Source organism: Canis aureus, chromosome 22 (assembly GCF_053574225.1).
Source record: "Canis aureus isolate CA01 chromosome 22, VMU_Caureus_v.1.0, whole genome shotgun sequence".
In the NCBI taxonomy this organism is placed as follows: Eukaryota; Metazoa; Chordata; class Mammalia; order Carnivora; family Canidae; genus Canis; species Canis aureus.
The window spans coordinates 5,441,203-5,455,499 of NC_135632.1; positions in this window are offsets into that span (position 1 = coordinate 5,441,203).

Here is a 14,297-nt window from a genome sequence, read left to right on the forward strand (position 1 = left end):
AGATGAATAGCAGGTTATACTGTGCTGTGGAAGTGGATATTGAGTTTCTCCTTCTTTTTTGTTACGAGGTGAATTTTATGAGGCAGAGGGTCATTTTATTTATTTTTAAAGATTTTATATATTTATTTATTTATTTATTTATTTATTTATTTATTTATTTATTTATGAGAGACACAGAGAGAGAGAGGCAGAGGGAGAAGCAGTCTCCATGTGGGGACCCCCATGCGGGACTCGATCCTAGGACTCTGGGATCACGCCCTGAGCTGAAGACAGAGGCTCAACCACTGAGCCACCCAGGCATCCCACTGCATCTGTTTTAAATTCATAGTTTAATAAACAAAATAACTGTCAACTGGAAACATGTTTACAATACGATCAAGTGTTTAGAAGATTTGACTCCTATCTCTTGGGGTGGTCATATGTCATAGGAGAGGAAAGAGGGGATGCTTCTTGAGGGGCACAGTCTAAATTCAAATGTAATTTCTTAAGTTTGGATAATGAGGAAAGTTCTGGGAAAGCAGAATGGAACAAGGACAGTTTAATTATTAAAAACATCAACAGCAAGAAAAAAGTCAATAAATGTAGTAACTACTGTATTTGGTGAGTTTTAAGAAATAAAATTAATTAATTAATTAATATGAATTATATTAATATATAATTAATTATATAATTAATTAATAATTAATTAATAATTAATTGATATTAATTAATATGAATTTATATGAGAAGTGTAATTCATATGAGAAGTGTAATAATAACAATAAATTGTACCCCCTAACCTCATTATTTTATGGTCTTTATATTTTAAAGAGTTTCCGAGGTAGGTACTCCTATGGGCAGATAGATAAATTATCTTTAGCATTAGACTTCTAATAACTATTTTTAGGAAACAGATATAATGATGACATTAAAAAGTACTTTGCAGAGATAAAGTTATTTAGAGAACAGTATTCATGTTTGCACTTGAATATTGATATTTGAACACAGAGAAATCAAGATTGTGATCAGGAATCAAGGCAAGGAAAATTTATCATTTTTGCAAGGGAGCCCTCTCCCTGGCAAATGAAGTAGACCTACTCCACTTATCGAGTCACCAAGCCGCTGTATCTATAATTTATTTTTTACTTTGCAAAGGGATTATTCCCCTTTATTCAGGTCTACAAATGAAACTTCAGGCATTGGAAATGGCCCGAAAACTGTAACTGCAGACATTCTTCGAGTTCTGACCTAACGTGGACTTCAGCTGGCAAACGTGTTGTGCGAATGTAATGAATCCCAGGAGCAGAAATAATCAGTGCCATTATTCTCAGCCTTATTTAAAGAATGGTTTATACAGTAACATGAGCAGCAAGAAATCTGTTCTTCTCCTCCAGCTGGAACACTCACGCTGGGCTGATCTATTTAATAATTACTGGCTAAATATTTACAACAGGTTGCCTTTGTTTTAAAGCACAGTCGAGATACCTAGAAACTATGCTGAGTTTATTTCCAGAAGTAACAAATGGAAATTCTTGACTTTAGGGAAAGGTGACCACGTTTGGTATAACGTTTGTATTCATGTTGGTATTATGGTAAAGCCCAAGTCCGGATGGGTGTGAAACACTGAGGTCTTCTCAGCCCAAGCTTACGAGAAGGCCAAGGATGGTTTTCGTTGTTCATTTAACGTTTAAACGACTAGCTGTTCCAAACGTGTGCCAAAGATTGTAAAACTCGAACTAATTAGACAGCAGGGAAAAACAGCATTGTGGGATTATCATCTCATATTTTAATCAGAGCTCATGAGCATGTACTTTTGTTCTGGTCACTCCTGCAGGGAAAAGCTGACACCATATGTGATGATGCTCAACGTTTTGTAATGTACTTTTACTTTTTTTTTTTTTTTAATAAAGCCATCAAGACGTTCTGATATGTCAGAAGGAGGCACATGTTGAAGAGAATAATGAATATAGAGAGTTTGAGTTCTTTCAAAGTAATGTGCCACAGGTGGGCCGGCCGGCAATGTGTCTGTTGGCCCAACTCCAGACACTGTGGAGACAGGGCTGGATCCGGGGGTGCCCCCCGCCGCAGTCTCTGCACCCATCCACGTCTGCCTCTGTGGCCCCCCAGCATGCCCTCCTCCCCTCTGCTTTAAGGAGACCTGTGGGTCCTGTACCCTCTCCGTCTACCTTCTCCCTTCTCTCTCCACCTCCCACTCTTCTAAGTTCACAGCCCTTATACATGTGAGAGTGTGTAAAATAAAACACATAGAGAGGAGTGCACAAAAGTGTATATAGTTCAGTGATGTATGGTTTGCACTCCCTTCATGGTGTCTATGGAGCGGTCCAAGTTCCTCATTTCAATGAGCTCCAGGTTGGAACCTTTCCCCTTAGCATTTCTGGTGTGTGTCTTATTTTGTAGATTTTTCTTACCCAAAGTGATGAAGGTATTATATTGCTTTCTGGACTCTTCATTGTTCTTCCTCTTGCAAACTGTTTAGCCTTTCACAATTTACCTAGAATTATTTTTTGTATTGGTGTCTCTATATTCACCTTGAGGTAGAGTTCTAGGTTCAGGCCACAAAGGACAGCCAGCACGAAGACCGGTTTGAGGAGCTGGAGTCTCAGGAGGACACAGGAGCTGGGAACGGAGGCGGGAGGAGTGGGGGATGAGGCTGCAGAGACAGGTGCTGGGCAGGTGCCGGGAGCCAGCAGCCCTCGCTAAGCATTTTCACTTTATCTCAAGTGTGTGGGGAGCCATCAGAGAGTTGGGAACAGGAGAGTGCTATGAAAGATGTGTGTTTTTAAGAGTCACTAGTGGGGCACCTGGCTGGCTTAGTTGGTCAAGTGTCTACCTTAGGCTCAGGTCATGATCCCGGGGTCCTGGGGAGAGCCCTGTATCCTGCTCAGTGGGGAGCCTGCTTTCCCTTTGCCCTTCCTTCTGCTCATGCTCTCTCTCCATCTCTCTCTCTCTCTAGCAAATAAATAAATAATATCTTTTAAAAAATAAGAATCACTAGCTATTGTGAGAATAATTCATTGAGATCCAAAAGCAAATGCAGGTGGGCCAGTTGAGTTCCTGCATATTACCAGGTGTGATATGATGGAAACTGGGACCAAGATTTTAACAGCGGAGGGAGGGAAACATGCACAGACTTGACATGTGTTTTGAAAATAAAGCCAATAAGATTTCTGATGGATCAGATATGGGTTTGAGAGAGAGAACATGAAATGTGATTCCAAGGGGATATTTACTGAGACAGGAAAAATATCAGTTAAAGTTTCACTGGCTCCATGAAACTCTAGTCCGGGTTGTGAATGATTCCCGAAGTATCCATACCACCAATCTCGCACTCGATGGCAAAATGTTGCCTTGCATTTGATAATGCCCTCTTAATGTATAAACTCTTCAATTCCCATCTCTCAAAATGATCATAACCAATAATCTCTAGATATTTACCAAGCATTCTCATAGACCGTATTTGATCCCAGCATCTCCCTGAGTGGCAGGCAGGACATTAGCCTCCTTAATTGTCAGCTGAAGAATATTAGATATGGTGTTTAATAGATAGTGAAGCTGGACCTTCAACTAAGTCTTATGACTCCAGAATTCCTAACTTCTTTCGTATGTCTTGTATTTTCTCTAGAACAGCAATATCAATGGTAGAGCACAGAACCACTCATAAAACGTTTGCTAATGTGTCTACTGAATGGGGCCACACCTGCTGTATCTAGGCAAGAAAGAGATCGTAGCCATCCACTGATTACACCAAGAGCTCAGGCCTGGAATTCTACTTCTTCTATTTAATGGCTGTATCTGTTTTTAATTAAGTTTATCTAGAAATAGTTAACTTTTAAGGTCTAAACCTATTTTCTAATGAAAGTATATTGGACATCCCCTGGAATTATGCCCTGGCTAATTTTTCTTTTTCTTTTTTTTTTTTTAATTTTTATTTATTTATGATAGTCACAGAGAGAGAGAGAGAGGCAGAGACATAGGCAGAGGGAGAAGCAGGCTCCATGCACCGGGAGCCTGATGTGGGATTCGATCCTGGGTCTCCAGGATCGTGCCCTGGGCCAAAGGCAGGCGCCAAACCGCTGCGCCACCCAGGGATCCCCCCTGGCTAATTTTTCTGAATCTGCTCGAATTCTAATGTGTGAGTGTGAACTGAAGCATGAATGATAAAAAAACAAAATGCTACCTCGAACTGAACTTAAAAAATTCAACAGAAAGAGCAACTCATCAGCAGCAATTAGTGTGGAAACCCAGATGGTCAGATGAGACCAACCAGCAGCTGATTTTATTAATTTCTTAAGGAAATGTTTAACGTTGAGATGGAGTCTTCAGAAATGCACCTAGAATATGTTATTTTTCCAATAGGCTAATTTAATTAATTCCAACTGGATTAATCTGAACACATTACCACTGTTTACCTAAAGAGAAAGAACAAGTACAATAAGTTCTAATGTAATGGAGTGAATAGTACAACAGTAAAACCACATGAATTCAAGGGACAAGAATTTATCATTTGAATAGATCAAGTATCATTGAGTATTCCCTCTCAAGGTGAGAATGGCAAAGTTATAATAACTGGCATTTATAACTTTCACAAAGCACCTGTATGCATCATTCTGATTTGATCTTCACCATCACCCTTAATAATATCAGTTTATTTTCATCAAATGCTTCTGCCAGTTACCATGCTCAATGCTTTGCATACATTATTTTTTTTCCCTAATAATCTGCAAGTTAGGTGAGTTGATTAAGGGTTTTGCTGATAAGCAAGATGAATGGACTTTGCCTAACTTGAACAAAATAAAATTGTTAAATTTAAAACTTTAAATGCTAAAATAGAGACTGGAACTAAGACCATTTGACTATTTGACTATTTCTTGAAATCAACCAGTTTCCCTGCTTTGTTTTATTTAGACTTTAGGAGAGTCTACCCCAGGTTCACATTCTTAAGGAAGTCTGTTTGACTTGACTTGGATATTGTGTCATTTCCTTGTCCAGGTGCTTCAGTCTGGTTAAGATTAACTTTTGAGCTTTGAAGGTAGGACTAAAGGAAAGTTTCTCTTCCTCTAACCAATTTGACATTTGCACAAAAAATGCAGCAAATCAGATGTTAAGGGAGAGGGGGGGAAAAAAAAAACAAAATCACAGGATTCAATGCTATCTCCCAATGCTATCTCCAGGTTTCCAGAATCAGTAGAGGGAGGAATATCAGGGTATACGCAGGTGACAAACAAGTGGTCAGATGCCTCCTGAAGCCTGCAGGTTCTTATGGAGCTAGATCAATCTTAGCTACTCAATAAGAATAACAGTGGGTCCCACAGATTTAACAGTAATGAGACAGCTGGGTACCCATGATATGCATGTCTAATCTCTGCCCTGGAGAGATGGCCATAGAACTCTCTCTTCTGTGTGTCTCACTGCACAAAGGAAATAAAGATTCTAAGACATAAGAGACAAATATGGGAGAAAACCACTGGGAGAAGGAAAGCTATTGGAATAGGTGTGTGTGGTGGAACAGGGAGGTGGTGAGCCTGTAGTGCCATGTTGATGACAGCTGGAAAATCATATTAAGTTCTGATCTTTCTTTGCCCAGTGTGTACGCTTAGGACAGTCATTGTTAGTCCCTTGGCGTGAGAAGTCTATGGCAACTACCTCTGGGGTTAGTGTTCTCAGGAGAACTATCAGAACAGCACACCAAAGTAGCTAATGAAAACACGTGTTACCTACCATGCTTGTTTTTTTTTTTGTTGTTGTTTTTTAAGGTTTTATTTATTTACTCATGAGAGAGAGAGAGAGGCAGAGACATAAGCAGAGGGAGAAGTAGGCTCCCTGCAGGGAGCCCGAAGCGGGACTTGATCCCAGGACCTCTGGGATCACAATCTGGGCCAAATGTAGATGCTGAGCCACTGAGCCACCTAGGTACCCCCAGGCTTGGTTTTTTACCTCATCCTCTCCAAACCCCGAGGTTTCGTGGGTTACTCTTTTGGGTGATGGTTTCCTACCAATTCTACTTTTTCCTGGGCTTTTACAGATTAACTGCAGTTGGTCACATGATGGCAAATGAAAATAATTTCTTCTTATGAAGGCTAAGATGTGTCTCTTAGATTTTCCCTAAATTTATTATCGACAGAGTAAATGATACCTTTAGGACAATCTTAGCTTAAAGGTCAAAATAACAAGAAACTCAGTAAGTATGGCTACTTTGAATAAGAACAAAAGATTGGACAACATGTACCCTAGTGGTAAATGCTATCAGTAGTCAATTTCACAGTATTCACACTAAACTTTGCATTTAATTTCAAACCACTGCATGGAAAAGTCCAAAAAATATTGGCTATAAGTTAAAGTTTATACCAGTATAAAAATTAGAACTAAAAATGTGGAGGCTGGTCCAGCAAAAACAATGGAGTTGTGAAGATTAAGACAATGTGAATAAAATTGTCCACATGCCTGGCATGTAGTAGTTGCTTAGTAGGTACAGATATCTCCCCTCCCATTTACAGTCATACACTTAGTAAATGAAGACTAAGATTTGTGTCTTCTTTTTTTCTCTTAAATTGAAACAACTGTAGGTACTGTATTAGTTTCCTGAGGCTGAGTTACAAATTACCACAAACTTGGTGACTTAGAACATTTTTTTTACTTCAAAATTCTGAAGGCTGGAGTCTAAAATCCATATCATTGGACTGAAATCGAGATGTTGGCAGGGTGCGTTCCTTCTGGAAGCTCTAGGGAAGTGTCTATTTCTTGCCTCTTCAGTCTTCAAGAAAAGGCTGCTGACATCCCTTGGCTTGTGTCTGCAGCAGTCCAGTCTCCAAGGCCACCATCTTCGAATTTCCCTCTGCTCTGTCTTTTTTTTTTTAATTTTTTTTTAAATTTTTATTTATTTATGATAGTCACAGAGAGAGAGAGAGAGAGGCAGAGACATAGGCAGAGGGAGAAGCAGGCTCCATGCACCGGCAGCCCGACGTGGGATTCGATCCCGGGTCTCCAGGATCGCGCCCTGGGCCAAAGGCAGGCGCCAAACCACTGCGCCACCCAGGGATCCCTCCCTCTGCTCTGTCTTCACACACTGCTTCTCTATCAAATCTCCCTTTGTCTCTTTCTTATAAGGACACTTGTGATTACATTGGGCCCACCAAGATAATCCAGGATCAACTCCACATTTTAGGATCCTTAATTTAGTCCCATCTACAGACCCCCCCCTTTTTTTTGACATATAATGTACTGTTCATAGGTTCCAGGGATTAGGGTGTGGGATCCACTTTTCAGCCTGCACCACAAGTACCTGTGCCTACACAGTGTAAGCACTCAGTATATATTTGTTCAGAAAAGTCTCTCTCCATGCCTTTTTCACTGTCTCCCAGCTCCTGTAATCTGCATTATCTTTTCAAAGGTTTTATTTATTCATTTATTTGAGAGAAAGAGAGAGAGCGTGAGCATGAGTGGGGGGAGGGGCAGAGGGAGAAGCAGGGCCCCTGCTGAGCAGGAAGCCTGACACAGGGTTCAACCCCAGGACCCTGGGATCATGACCTGAGCCAAAGGCAGACACTTAACAGACTGAGCCATCTAGGCACCCCTATAATATATATTATTGTTAGTACTTTGTCCTACCCTCATATACCCTATGGATATATTATTTGTACAAATTTTCTCTCCATCATTCCTAGTAATCATCTAACAAAAAAGTTTTAAGCAACATGGTTGTGAGGAAGAAACCCTGGACCTGTTAGACTGGAACCAGATGTTAGTCTTAAAATTTTTAGTTGGGACGAAAAGTAGCGAACAACAAGGGGATGATTTGTTTTGAAATCTATTATTTCACACATCTACATACTTTACCAGTCATTTTTTGAATAAGTAAGTAAGAAAGACACTGAGGACTTCTGTAACTTGAAAGTACGTAAATTTGCATCAGATGTGTAAGCTGTAAGATTGACATCTCATGAATAACACCTGAGTGATGGTCTTTAAGAAAATAGTTTTCATACTTGATTGAAGAATATGGTCATCAAAAATGATATTCTTACATGGTATATCTTAAATACATGAAACACTAGTAGAAATGACTAGACTTTTGGACAGGGAGTGTGTTCTAAGATTGAGACTGTCTTAATGTCTTAATGACTGGGTCTGTAGGTGAGGACATACTCTCCTTCCATACACTTGAAGTAGCCTGAGATAGCTAAGGAATATTTCATAGTTACCTTGCAGTACTGAAGACAATTATAGTTGATCTTTGGGGTGCCTGGGTGGCTCAGTGGTTGAGTGCCTGCCTTCTGCTTGGGTCATGATCCTGGGGTCCTGGGATCAAGTCCTACACCAGGCTCCCTGTGGGAAGCCTGCTTCTCCCTCTGCCTATGTCTGTGCCTCTCTCTCTGTGTGTCCCTCATGAATAAATAAATAAAATTTTTTTTAAAAATTATAGTTGATCTTTGTCTTCCCACATAGAATTCACAAAGATAATGAGCTTGCAATGGGACATAAGCAGTCTGGTAAATGTTACCAGTAGCTCTCATCAGAAGCACATGAATTAAAATTCTACTTGTTCATTCATCATTGCATTATAAGAAATTCTGAATCAATCCATCTAGTAAATCGAGAAATACTTATTGAGCATCTATCATGTAACTGATACCAAGGGAGGTACTAGACATACAATGGGGGAGCCAGATGGATCTAGGGCCTTTCTGTATTCCTCCCTAATGACATAATCATATCCTGTAAAACTTCAACCAATTACAAAAAGACAAGTGAATAAACTGATGGATTAGCCAAAAAATAGTACCACAAAAACGGCAACAAAACTTCTCCATCAAGTTCTTCATGATGTCACAACCAAGTTAACATTAGGCCTGGTATCAACAACCATTCATTTATTTATTTACTGATGAACATGTATAGAACATCTAATGTATTCCAGGCGTTTTACTGGCTACTAATGATATAAAAATGATTAACAAGAAGACCATAATGGATGCTTGTTTCATTAATTAACTAATTAGCCTCTGAGGACATTGAAATAAATAGAAATATTGAATCAACTAAACAACATCTTGGGTATCAAAAATAACAGATGTGATAAAATAAGTAGTCAATGTATTTGAGTGATATATAAGTCAGAGAGAGTACATCTTCAAATTTTCATTTCCAAAAGGATGAAAATAGGAGACTCAATGTAAAATTATACATCTGAAACAAAAAGGAGTTCCTGAGCTGAAATACAACAAACCTTCTACAGGTAATGTTTTCAACTGACAAAGAATCTAATCGATAAAACCATAAGAGAAGTTCCTTTATCAAGAGAAAATTTATTTATTTATTTATTTATTTATTGGAGAAAATTTTTTTTTTTAAGATTATATTTATTTATTTATGAGAGACGACGCAGAAAGGGAGACAGAGACACAGGCAGAGGGAGAAGCAGGCTCATTGCGGGGAGCCTGATGCAGGACTCGATCCCAGGGTCCTGGGATCAGGCCCTAAGCCAAAGGCAGACGCTCAACCACTGAGCGACCCAGGCATCTCCTATCAACAGAAAATTTAAAAGGGGCTTCCAATGAGCTAGTTTTTGCATCATACTACGCAGTCTAAGTCAAAGTGCAGAAACTATAAACGTAATTAAAATAATAATTAGATTAATATCTAAAGGAAGCAGGTGAAACCATTTCTGAGGAACTGGTGTGGCTCACAAGAGAAACTGATTATGCAACATACATGACTCACTTTCATTCCAAGCGATTGAGAGCAGAATCGACAAGCATTTGCAGCCTCCCCACGAAACGACACATTAATCAAATATCCCATCTATATATTCAAGTCACCCAAGACCTCTCTACATTTAATTGTCAACTGTCTCATTTAGGTGGTTGATAGAATTATTCCAAACTCTAACCTTCTGGCACAGAATCCCTACAGGTAACAGAGCAGCTATCCTGGGTTCAACTGGTTTATTACTGTTTGTAAGTTTATCACATGTTCTACTTGCTTGGACATTTTGCTTCATTTGGCAACATGGTCTCTTTCCATATTACTCTGTTGCAGATGAGATAGGGTCAGAACTGCTAAAGACAAAGAAATGACATCTGACAATGAGGAAGGACTCCAAAAAACACCAAATAGAAAATCACCGTTGCCCAGGGCAGACTTGCCCATGTATTTCAGAAATCCCTAAGGGCAATGCTGGATTGCAACGCTTTGCTTGAAGTTCATAAGGAGCAGTGTGAGTCATCAAGTAAATGTCAACCTATGTTCAAATATTCCATTTTGACAAAGACTTGGGAGTATTTAACAAACGAATTTAAACTAGAAAGCTTTGTCGGTTAAAGGAGGGGCCACTCTTTACTCTCAAACATGAACTGGGTTGAAACCCTTATTTCCTTTTGAAACTGGTTTTGACCTTTCACCAAAAGATGCCTCATCAGGTGCTCTGAGATAAAGTTTATCATGTATCAGAAGCTAAAAATACCACTTGATGAAATCTGCAGTGCCCCAGGCTCAAACATTATACCCAACATATGGAAAAAAAAAATTAATGGATTTCTCATTCTAATGCACTTCAGAATGATAATAGAAATGATAGCAGGTAACACTTACTAGGCACTTATTTTGTGTCAAGCATCCTGTTAATTTCCTTATAGAGAGCATCTGATTGAATCCCCCAACAATCCTAAGTAGACATTATTATGATCCCCAAAGTACTAATGAGGAAATGAATACTTTCACTGGCTAGCCCAGCTCCAACTGTAGACAGACGGCTGAGCTGCATTTGAATTCTGACCACATGACTCTAGAGACAGTGGAAATCTCTGATTCAGGTGGCTCTTGTTCCCGAAAAAAAATTTGGTTTTTTAGAAAAAAAAAAAAAAAAAAAAAAAGGTCATTTTGTTCTCTCTTACACTTGAATCTATTAAAAAATATGTATTTCTATGGTTTCAAAGTGCAGTTGAAATTCCTCATAAAAACTGCACAGGGAAACAAAGAAAGCTATAAGAGAGATATTAAGCATTTTAAGGTATGAATTATATGATAGAAACCAGTCAACAATGTGTCTTTTTTATCAATTTCATGAATACTGTCACCAAACTTGTTAAATTCTATGTATCTTATTAAATTGCTTCATTGAATAAAAGACGTATTAAAACAAACTTGCTAATGGGTAGAATGAAGAGTCTAAGGAAATATATGAGCTATAGGAAAAAATAAAAACTTTCAGAGCAATTACAGGAAAAAAATAAAGGCTTTCAGATGCATTACTTTCAAATGACTTAATACCTACGCGTAGCTATCAATCACAGAGCTACTATTTTAGTAAGATTGTTTAAAAAGTTTGTTTTGAAGTTCCAGTTTGTTTACAGAAACAGGTTAAGGCTCTGAGAGGAAGTTTCACCTCTTAGATGCCCTGCAATCTAATTTCTTCTGCAATTTTGCTTAGCAAATTCGTATGCACAGAGATTGAAAGATATGTCCAATGGAAATCACATATTCCCTAACTAGTGGAACTTGAGAATTTATGTCAGTTCTAATTCAGAAAATATTTTGACCTCTATGTGTAATTGACTGCTCTGTGATTATGATTCTAAATGTCAAAGCCAGAGTAGAAGAGGTCAGAGAAAGGGCCCACAGTGATCTAAGCATTATGTGTTTATTTGAATGCTAAGGAAAATTTCAATGAATGTAATAGCTGCAAATTGCACACTGATGATTCAGGCTCCTGTTTAGTTTGGTATTTTCAGGAAAATACAGTTACCTTAGCAACTAACGTATCACATAGCACATGCTGTAGCATGCAGATCGTCTCCAAATCAAAAGTATGTCCCTCTGGAAGATATTGTACCAGGAAACAGGAAGATAAATAAACCAACCTCTTCATATAATGAATTATTTATCTCCTTGACAGGTAGAAGATAATTTATATTTAAATCAGTTTTCTTTGCTACAATCCCATCAAAATGGCAATGTCTATATCACATAGAGGAAGGAAAATACGTAAACTACGTAACTTAAGTGCAATCTTCAATTGAATCAACTTCTGAACATTACAGTGGCTGACTTATAAACCTATACACCCAAAAATATTTTGGGGGAAGCGTCATGGTTATGGGTACATTACTCTTAAAAGTTTAAATAGGGATGCTTGGGTGGTTCAGTTGGTTAAGCATCTGTCTTTGGCTCAGGGTCCTGGGATGGAGCCCCACACCTGACTCCCTGCTCCACAGGGAGCCTGCTTTTCCTTCTCCCTCTGCTTGCTGCTCCCTTTCCTTGTGCGTGCACACTCTCTCCCTCTGTCAAATAAATAAAATCTCGTTGAAAAAGTTTAGATAATAAGTTATTATCACTAAACACAGAGAAGTATTTTTTACCCTGGTGGCAGTAACTCCAAAGTTGACATAATTACAGTGTGAGAATTTAAAACTATGCCTCTACAAGTCTCAAATAAGCTGTTTGAATATGAAATAAGCAATTAAACTTATTGCTATCTGCATTGTTACAGAGACTCAAGTCTTACTAATTGAAAGAAAAGTAAGTGTCATGGTTTCTTTCAACCCTGCAGAAGAAACAAATATCCACTGCTTACCTCCCAAGAATTCAAATTTTTTAGTAACCAGACAAAAAAAGTTGCCTGTTTTTGCAGAGTTGATGTTCTAGTTGGGAAATACATACGACAAAGGGTTAATTATATTGTGCTACCTTCCATAAAGATTATGAACCAGGCCTCCTCTTCCTTTACTTCTTTCTCCCCTTCCCTTCCCAGATATGTCAATCCTACAGCTCTTAGATGGGGCAGAGTGAGGAGGCGGCAGGGGTGGGGAGGGTGGTGTAGCCCCCGGGTGCACATTATTAGAGCCTGAGTGAAGTGAGAACATCGGCAGCAGTGGGCCAGGAAGGAGGAAACTGGAGATTGACTATGTACGGGGACTTGTCATATGAGAAAACACACTAAAAATAATGGCAGTCAGATTTCTAGCTGTTGAAAAGGGAGTTATAAACTCAGAAAATGGGAAAACTAGAATAAATCCAGTTAGATTGGATCAGAAAAATTACAACTTTTAGTATATGTGCAGAAAAATATAGAAATAAACATATATGTAGAAATATATATATATTGGGGATCCTTGAGTGGCTCAGCGGTTTAGAGCCTGCCTTTGGCCCACGGTGTGATCCTGGAGACCCAGGATCGAATCCCACATCAGGCTCCCTGCATGGAGCCTGTTTCTCTCTCTGTCTGTGTTTCTGCCTCTCTCTCTCTCTCTCTGTCTCTCATGAATAAATAAATAAAATCTTAAAAAAAGAAATATATATTTATAATATATAACAGATATTTATCATGTAAATAATGCACATTATATACATATATAATTATATATATTGTATTGATATAAAATATATATATTCCATGTATTTCTTTCCTGAGAGGGATCAAGCACCAAATTCCACTAGCAATGAGGATATCGAGAGCCCAAAAATACTGTTTTTCACTAAAAGGAAACAGGGCTTCTTGAAAAAAAAGTCTGAGTCCAGGGCTAAGGCAGAGAAAGTACAAGTGAGCACACATCTTTTCTTGCCAGAAAACAAGGAAGCACTGAAACAATGATTGAAAGATGTCAAAAGCAAAAAGTCAACCTGGAGAGGCCCCCACTAGCCAAATTTGGGATGGTGTGAGTATCTGAATAGATGATGACAGCAATGGGTTGAAACATACTGAACAAAACAGGGAGCTGTCAGTTCACATAGATGTAAATGAATGGGGGAGAAAACGAAGTCTGACAAGGAAGTGATACCTACAAAGTACCTCTTCCCAAAATGCTTACAAATTACAAAGGGAAGTGAGTAATTTTATAAAGTGGAGAAGCCTAGCAGACACCGCCTTATTCAAGCGATCAAAGTGGCACATCACGTCAAACCTGTGTGCCACCCAGGAGGAAGCAGGGAGAGGCGCAGGGTATCATTTCCGAGATATTTGTGTTAGTGAACTGAATTGAATCATAGGGAAATATCAGACAAATCCAAATTGAGGGGCCTTCTGCAAGATAACTGGTGTGCAATGTGGAAAGTCAAGGAAAGAGACTGGGTTGCGGGGGGGGGGGGGGCTCTTCTAATTTGAAGCAACTAAGAACCACCAAATGCGACGTAATTTTGAAGTGGAGCCTTTCGTTATAAAAGATATTATTGGGACAATGTGAATAAAGCCGAACAAGGAGATGGCGGTAGTGTATTTGTGTTAGTTTTCTGACTTTGTTGGTGACCCTATGGCCCTACAGGAGAACATCCATGTTTGTAGGAAACACCCAGGAAAAGAGTAGAGA